A 7,481-nucleotide genomic window follows, 5' to 3' on the forward strand; every position below is an offset into this window, starting at 1 on the left:
CTCCTCCTCTCCCAGTTTCACCTAATACCCACTACTTTGTATTTCTTTCTCCCCTCCACCCACCTTCTTACTCTGACGTCTCCTCTTCCTTTCCAGTCCTGATGAAGGGTCTCGGCTCCAAACGTCAACTGTTTTCTCTTTCCCAAAGATGCTGCCTGGTCTCCTGAGTTCCCCCAGCAGTTTGTGTGTGTTGCTTCAGAGATCACTGCTGCTTAGAAGAACATGAGCTCGGTGCCAAAGTTGGGCCTTGGAACTTTTTTGTTTCTGCATCTGGCCGAAGAAGACATGAACCACATTTCATACGTCCGGTGGCTCTTCTCAGTAAAGCCATTTATGAATTGCAAAAAGTCACCAATGCTTCCTGTGCATCACAACAGCTGTTCACCAACTAGGTAAAAGAGTGTTCAAAGATCAGTAAAATCTTTTAATTTTGAGGAAATAATAGAACTTGGATTAGGCTCTTCATCATTAAGCAATAAGAAGCAAAAAAAATTCTAAAGATAACCCACAACAGTTCATCACTTTAAATGCAGCACAGTTCTACAAAAGAAAATGAGCTTAAACACTACCCCCCCCCTCGTTTTCATTAAGAATGTTTATTTATTTATTTATTGAGATACAATGTGGAGTAGGCCTTTCCAGCTCTTCGAGCCATGCAGCCCAACAATCCCCAACTTAGGACATACATGGTAAATGGTAGGGCATTGAAGAATGCAGTAGAACAGAGGGATCTAGCAATAATGGCGCATAGTTTCCTGAAGGTGGAATCTCATGTGGATAGGGTGATGAAGAAAGCTTTTGGTATGCTGGCCTTTATAAATCAGAGCATTGAGTATAGGAGTTGGGATGTAATGTTGAAATTGTACAAGGCATTGGTGAGGCCAAATTTGGAGTATTGTGTACAGTTTTGGTCACCGAATTATAGGAAAGATGTCAACAAAATAGAGAGAGTACAGAGAAGATTTACCAGAATGTTACCTGGGTTTCATCACCTAAGTTACAGAGAAAGGTTGAACAAGTTGGGTTTTTATTCTTTGGAGCGTAGAAGGTTGAGGGGGGACTTGATAGAGGTATTTAAAATTATGAGGGGGATAGATAGAGTTGACGTGGATAGTCTTTTTCCATTGAGAGTAGGGGAGATTCAAACAAGAGGTCATGAGTTGAGAATTAAAGGGTAAAAGTTTAGGGGTAACATGAGGGGGAACTTCTTTACTCAGAGAGTGGTAGCTGTGTGGAACGAGCTTCCAGCAGAAGTGGTTGAGGCAGGTTCGATGTTGTTATTTAAAGTTAAATTGGATAGGTATATGGACAGGAAAGGAATGGAGGGTTATGGGTTGAGTGCAGGTCAGTGGGACTAGGTGAGAGTAAGAGTTCAGCACGGACTACAAAGGCCAAGATGGCCTGTTTCCATGCTGTAATTGTTATATGGTTATATGGTTAATCCTAGCCTAATCACAAGAAAATTTTCAATGACCAATTAACCTACCAAATGGTACGTCTTTGGACTGTGGGCCAGAGGACTCGGAGGAAACCCACGCAGTCACAGGGAGAAGATGAAATCTCCTTATGGGCAGCGGCAGGAACTGAACTCGGGTCGCTGATGCTTTAAAGCGTTCTGCTGAGCACTAAGCTACCATGCCGTAAATCAATATAGTTAATCTGTGTTATAGCCGTTACGTTTTCCTGGATAAAAGAATTCATTCATTTATCGACAAACATTTGATTCATCAAAAAAAACTCATATGAACTCCCTGTTCATAATTTTTTTCCCCCTTCGGTTAGTAGTTGTTAAGGGCTGAAATGCAGTTGATTGGCTGTTCAGGTGCATGCGAGGGGAAAAAAAAGTTGTCTCTGAGGATTTACGGGTTTTATTGCTTGGGCTGACACCTACTGTTTACACGGAATTTGCCTTTAATAAGCAAGAGCCATGTGGGATCAGTAGGAAGTTAAAAGTAGACATGAGGTTCACGACATCATTATCTGAAAAGGTGCTTGCCGTGTTCACAGTCTATATTACCATCATCTCCCAGACTCTGGGCCTCAGTAAAAGTCTAAAATAATTTCTCCAGTGAATCATAATGCTCAGGAAAGCACCAGCTTCCCATTGCAGAGTCCGTCAGCTAATTAAATGCGTAGTTTCAGTTGACTACACCCACATGAATGGCAGCCCCTCACAGTTCCACGCTGAAATCTCCAAAAGGAGACCTGACCCCTGGCCCCTTTGCATTGCCAAGTTTGGGAGGAGGGCTGAGCACAAATAAAACAGTGAATAGGACTGAAAAGCAAGCTGTCAATCGATTCAGCAAGGCAAATTAGAATCAAATCCAATGGTATTCCCTGAGCTTGCTTCAGTAAATCCAATCTGCACATAGCTGTGCAAGGTTTAAGACACACGCTTGAATGCAAATGAAAGTGACAAGCACACTGTACATCACGCACCACTAAATTTTTCATTAATATCCAATAAAAAAACAATGAACTTTGGCTGGTAATTCTTAAGAGCACTTCAATTTTCTGTAACTTATTTCAGTGATCTTTTCCCACTGGTCTTTGAGTATTTTCGGGGTCAGATTCAGTACACTTAAATGAAGTGGTGGTTTATCAAGAAATATAACAGAATTGCTGAAATTGTAAAAATAAAAGGATATACAATCCTGGACCAGATCATGCTCTGTATCTGTCAATTATTCCATAGGGAATCACCATCGATCCACAGCTCTCAGGACTGTGACTGTTGACCCCACTCATCTCCATGGCAAAGCAGAGGTCAAGGGTGATCAGGGGTTCAGATGCCAGTAGATTTAAACTCTTACTCTGCTATTCAACTTAATGACACCTGAGCTGTGAGACCAGATTAATTAGCAGTTGCTAAGTTTAACGGACATGAAGTTCAGTAGAATGACTTTTTAAAATTATTATTTTTTAGAGTCATAGAGTCAAACAAAGCCCTCAGCCCACATGTCCACACTGAACACGACGCTCACCCAGCTAGCCCTAATTTCCTGCATTCAGCCCATTCTCCTCCCAAGACCCGTGACTGATTATAACTATCAAAATGCTTCATAAGTGATATGTTTGTACCTACCTTCTGGTAGCTCATTCTATAAGCTCACCACCTTTTAATCTTTTCCCTCTTCCCTAAATCTAGGCCTCTCAATTTTGGTGTTCCCTTCCCTGGAGAAAAGGCTGTTATCATCCAATTTAATTTTAAACACTTCTGTACGTCTGTACCTTGTTCTCCTACATTCCAGGGGATAAAGACCAAGGCTGGCCCAGCTCCCCCTACCACTCTACTCCTGGCAGCATCCTCATAAATTATTATTATTATTATTATTATCTACAGACTCACTTTCAAGGACCAGCTCACATTGTCAATATTTATTGTTTATTTATTTATTATTATTACTTTGTATTTGCACAATTTGTTGTCTTTTGCACACCGGCTGAACACCCATGTTATGTGTGGTGTTTCATTGATTTCATTATGGTTATTATTCTATTATGGATTCATTGAGTATGCCTACAAGAAAACGAATCTTAGGATTGTAAATGGTAACATATATGTACTTTGATAATAAATTTACATTGAACTTTGAATTGTGGACATCATATATAGAACACTACAGCAAAATACAGGACCTTCTGCCCACGATGTTGTGCTAATCTTATCATCTGCTCTAAGATCAACCTCACCCTTCCCTCCTACATCGCCTTCATTTTTCTATCACCCATGAACCTATTTGAGAGTTTCTTAAATGTTGTTAAGGTATCTGCCTCTACCACTACCCCTTGCAGGGTGTTCCAAGAACCCACCTCTCTACCCTGTAAAAGAATTAACTCTGACATCCCTCCTGAACTTTCCTCCAATCACCTTAAAGTTATGTTAATTTAGAACTTGCAAGAACACAGGAACATAGGAGTGGGAGTAAGGCAATTGATTAGCAATGTGTTTGGCACTGCCTTTTTGGCATGGAAGGCCTATTCCTATGCTGTACTGTCCAATATTCTGTGTTCTTATTGGCTCATCATGGCTGCCTGCCTACCATTCCCAGTGATCATGGCTGATCTTCCCCAGGTTTATCTTCTCTCTGTTGCACTTCCCCATCGTGCTCAATACCCAATCTTCCCAAAATCTCCTCTTTCATTACTTCCAATGATCTTATTTCTACATCTCTCTGCAATAGAGAATTTCAGAATAAAAAAGTATTGTAAAATAAGTATTTTTTCAAAGTCCAAAAGTTTAAAGTAAATTTATTGTCAGAGTACCTATATATCACCATATACAACCCCAAAAATTAATTTTCATGTGGGCATGCTCAAAAAATCTATAGAATAAAAGCCATAACAGAAACAGTGATAGACTGCACTAACTGGGCATTCAATCAGTGTGCAGAAAACAAAAGACAGTTGAAATAATAAAAATAATAAATAAATAAGCAATAACTATCAAGAACATGAGATGGAGGCCTTGAAAGTGAGTCCACTGATTGTGGAATTACTTCAATGACAGGGCAAATGAAATTGTGTGAAGTTATCCCCTTTGGTTCAGGAGCCTGATGGTGGAGGGGTAATAGCTGTTCCTGAACCTGGTGGTGTGAGTCCTGAGGCTCCTGTATCTTCTTTCTGATGGCAGCAATGAGAACAGAGCATGTTCTGGGTGGTGGGGGCCCCTGATAATGGAAAATAAGTATATATATATTTTTTCCCTTAAATAGCCTTTATTTTAATTACTTAAATGCTTGTGTACTGTTGCCAAATATTACTGATCGCCAGAGGTATTTAAAATTGATTCAAAGGCCTTCAACAGCATTCAGCTGTCAAAAAGCCATCAGGCCATTCTGTGGGCGGGGCCTCAGGATTTTCCACCGAATGCACAGTTGTGAGATGGCTGCAGCAGAGAAGCTTTAAGGATGATTAGATATGCAGGGCTTCAACAATTCTGTGGTGCTGCGGGAATATCACAAGCAGGGAGCAGGGGCAGTGAACCAGCCAAAATCCGGCCCTATAATTCTGAGTCTCCAAGCAATGATCAGTGCATTCATTCGTGTCAGTATAGTTAGCAAATATTGCCAGAATATTCGTCCACTGGAGCCAAAAGTGCTGAGCTCAATCCTCAAACAATGGCCTTATTCTTGCAGGAGTCGCTGAATGAGAATCAAGTTCAGGATGAGGCTTTGTGACCTGTTTTCTGCCTTCTGCCAGGAACATTGAGGTCAGATCTGCATTTCTTACATGAGGAGGCTCACAGATGTATCATTTAAGAGAATAGGCAATGAAGTGGCAGATGGTATACAGTGTCGAGAAGTGTATGGTCATGCACTTTGGTAGAAGAATTAAAAGCCTAGGCTATTTTCTAAATGGAGAGAAAACCCAAAAATCTGCAAAGGGACCTGGGAGTCCTCGTGCAGGACTCCCTAAAGGTTAATTTGCACGTTGAATCAGTCGTGAGGAAGGCAAATACAATGCGAGCATTCATTTCGAGAGGACCAGAATATAAAAGCAATGTTAAGGCTTTATAAGGCACTGGTGTAGCCTTATTTGGAGCATTGTGAGCAGTTTTGGGCCCCTTATCTAAGAAAGGATGTGCTTACGTTGGAGAGGTTTCAAAGGAGGTTCACGAAAATAATTCTGGGATTGAAAAGCTTGTCATATGAAGAGCGTTTTGAATGCTCAGGGCCTGTATTCACTGGAATTCAGAGAATCAAGAGAGATCTCATTGAAACCTATGGAAGGGAGGGGAGGAGAAGATGGCGGTGCGACGCAGCGCGCGCGACCACTCTGAAATGATATCGTATTTGTTAAGTAGGTACTGTGCACAATCCTGATTTGATGGAGACGGACGTGAGAAGCACAGAGGAACATCTGCAGAAACTTCTGAAATGCTCGCTTTGCTGCCGCTGCTACTGTACGATCGAGAATCTCCGGAGGGGAAGGCCCCAAATCCTTGGCTTTGCCTATTGCCTGTTGCCGGGGCCGGGGTTGAAGCGCTCAGCAGAGATGGTGCTCGGTGCTCGGTGTCGGAGGGTTGGTCGGAGGCTCGGAGTTTTTGGACGGACTCAAGAGTTGGTCGTGGTCGGGTGCTTCCAGGGTGCTGCATCGACAAGTTTGCGGTGCTGGAGGTTCATGGCAGGGAGAGTTTTTCTTCCTTCTACCGTCTGCGTGAGATGATGAGACTTTCGAGAGACTTTGAGACTTTTTTTTACCATGCCCATGGTCTGTCCTTTATCAAATTACGGTATTGCTTTGCACTGTTGTAACTATATGTTATAATTATGTGGTTTTTGTCAGTTTTTCAGTCTTGGTTTGTTTTGTGTTCCTGCGATATCATACTGGAGGAACATTGTATCATTTCTTAATGCATGCATTACTAAATGACAATAACAGAGGACTGCGTGTCCTCATAATCTAATCTAATGTTAAAAGGCCTTGATAGAGTAGATTTGGAGAGGATGTATCCAGTGGTGGAGGAGACCAGAGGACACAGCCTCAGAATAGAGAGACGTCCATTTAGAATGGAGAAGAGGAGGAATTTCTTTTGCAAGGAAATGATGAATCTGTGGAATTTGTTGCCACAGGCAGCTGTGGAGGTCAGGGCATTGGGTATATTTAAGGCAGAGGTTGATTAGTCAGGGCAAGAAGGGATACGGGGAGAAGGCCAGGAGATTGGAGCCGAGAGTGAAATGAATCAGCCATGATGAATTAGCAGAACAGAGTCAATGGGCCAAATAGCCAAATTCTGCTCCTATACCTTATGGTCTTATGGTTTTATTTGTACTTAAGGTGAAATTGTGATTCAATGATATTGGATATCAAGTCTAATCCAAGTTCAATTTTATACCTCAGACTGATATCCAATTTGAGACCTCTCATTTTCAGAGAAAAGCTTGTCTACAATCAAGTCCATGTAAATAAGTCTGGAATTGGAACTTGGAGTAAAATAGAACAGAAAAAAAGCACTAAACATACTCAGCAGGTCAAGGTGCATCTGAGGGAAGGGAAACAGAGTCAGCGTTTCAAAATTCAAAGTTCAAAGGACATTTATTATGAAAGTACATTTATGTCACCATATGATTCATTTTCTTGCAGGCATTTATGGATTAAAAAAAAAACAAATAGAATTAATGGAATTAAGCAAAGACTGATGGACAACCAATGTGCAAAAGAAGAATAAATTAAACAGACAAACAAATGAATGAATAAATACAAACTACTGAGAACATAAGTTGCAGAGTCCTTGACAGTAAATCCACAGCTTGAGCTGAGTGAAGTTATCCACACTAGTCCAGAAACCTGGTGGTTGATGGGTAATAACTGTTCCTGAACCTGGTGCTGTGGGACCTAAGGCTCCTGTATCTCCTCACAAACAGGGGAAAATCTGCAGATGCCGGAAATCCAAACAACACACACTAATGCTGGAGGAACTCAGCAGGCCAGGCAACATCTATGGAAAAAAGTACAGTTGATGTTTCGGGCCAAGACCC

This window comes from Mobula hypostoma, chromosome 2, assembly GCF_963921235.1.
Source record: "Mobula hypostoma chromosome 2, sMobHyp1.1, whole genome shotgun sequence".
In the NCBI taxonomy this organism is placed as follows: domain Eukaryota; kingdom Metazoa; phylum Chordata; class Chondrichthyes; order Myliobatiformes; family Myliobatidae; genus Mobula; species Mobula hypostoma.